Raw genomic sequence first — 1,295 nt, 5'->3', positions numbered from 1 at the left:
CCTCGTTTAATGTTATTTTTTCATATTATAATTGTATGATTTATTATTTTTATTTAATCCATGCTTCTCAGTATTCCTATCCTGGGATTTTTTCCCCAGATTGGACGGTTTCAGAATCATATGGACCTATTTATTTGCGAAATTTTTGCGAAGTGAGTAATTCATAGTGATATAAGGCGATCCTGTATGAGGATAATGTCATGTCGTACTAAATTTACAGAAACACAACTTGGGTCGATAAATAATACTACCTATATTAGTGGTAGTTCAGCACATACGTATATCAATATAGATGACAAATCTGTGCTGTCTGAATAAAATATTGCAGATATAGTAATTTATTTATTTTCATAAGTATTTATTTATTTACTTATTCATTTATTTGCTTGCTTATTTATTTAATTTTTCTGTTACTTTAACATATATCCCTACTATTATTTCCCCTCTATTTTCTCTATCTACATCGGTTGACACAAACAATTTAGTTCTGTCACACGATAGATTCAAGAGCTAAAGAACATGTATGTTATAATATTAGGAACTGATAGTATGGACTCAGTCTACATCTAGGAACCATGAGTGGGCCGAAAACGACTTTAAGATGCTATTTTAAGAATAATAACTGTTTATTATATAGTTTACTGTATATAGGTTTTTGTTAGATCAGATCCCATCCCATACCAATAATACCTACTACTAGCCTTCTGAAAAGCTTTATTTATTCCCATTTGGCTTCCATGTTCAGAGTTGGTAGTTGTGCTTGCCGCGAACAGACGTGTTTTGGGAGAGCTCCGGTTTCGGTCATCCGGCCTCAGTCTACGATTCGTCACGTGTAGCTAAGTGGTCAAATAATCTAATTGTCCATAAATTATTGTTTACTAACAAAAAACTTATCTACTAAACCTATAGCTAAAACATCCCTAGTCTAAGTAAAATCACTATTTACATAATTAGTTAACAATTAAGCTGGAAATGTCTAACATAGCATAGGCGAAATTTTCCCGCCATTTTCAACTTCGTTGTTTACAGTCGCGGAGTCTGAGTCACAGTTTAACGTGTACACTTGTAACTTAAGCATCACAGGTGAAACCATAGGTGAAACAGTGAGATTAACTATTTAGCCATTGAATCATCAGGGTCGACTAGTATCGTATATAAAGAATTATTTTTTTTTAGCGGTACGCCAGAGAGCACAGTGTGAGTGTTGTAACTTCCCTGTACAAACTAACACAGCTATCTATCTCGTCTTTGAGTGTTACCGGGGCGGCTGCCGGGACGAAGATTAACAGATATAG

The sequence above is a fragment of the Priapulus caudatus genome, unplaced genomic scaffold (assembly GCF_000485595.1).
Source record: "Priapulus caudatus unplaced genomic scaffold, Priapulus_caudatus-5.0.1 Scaffold2272, whole genome shotgun sequence".
Classification (NCBI taxonomy): domain Eukaryota; kingdom Metazoa; phylum Priapulida; class Priapulimorpha; order Priapulimorphida; family Priapulidae; genus Priapulus; species Priapulus caudatus.
This window is presented reverse-complemented; position numbering follows the sequence as displayed.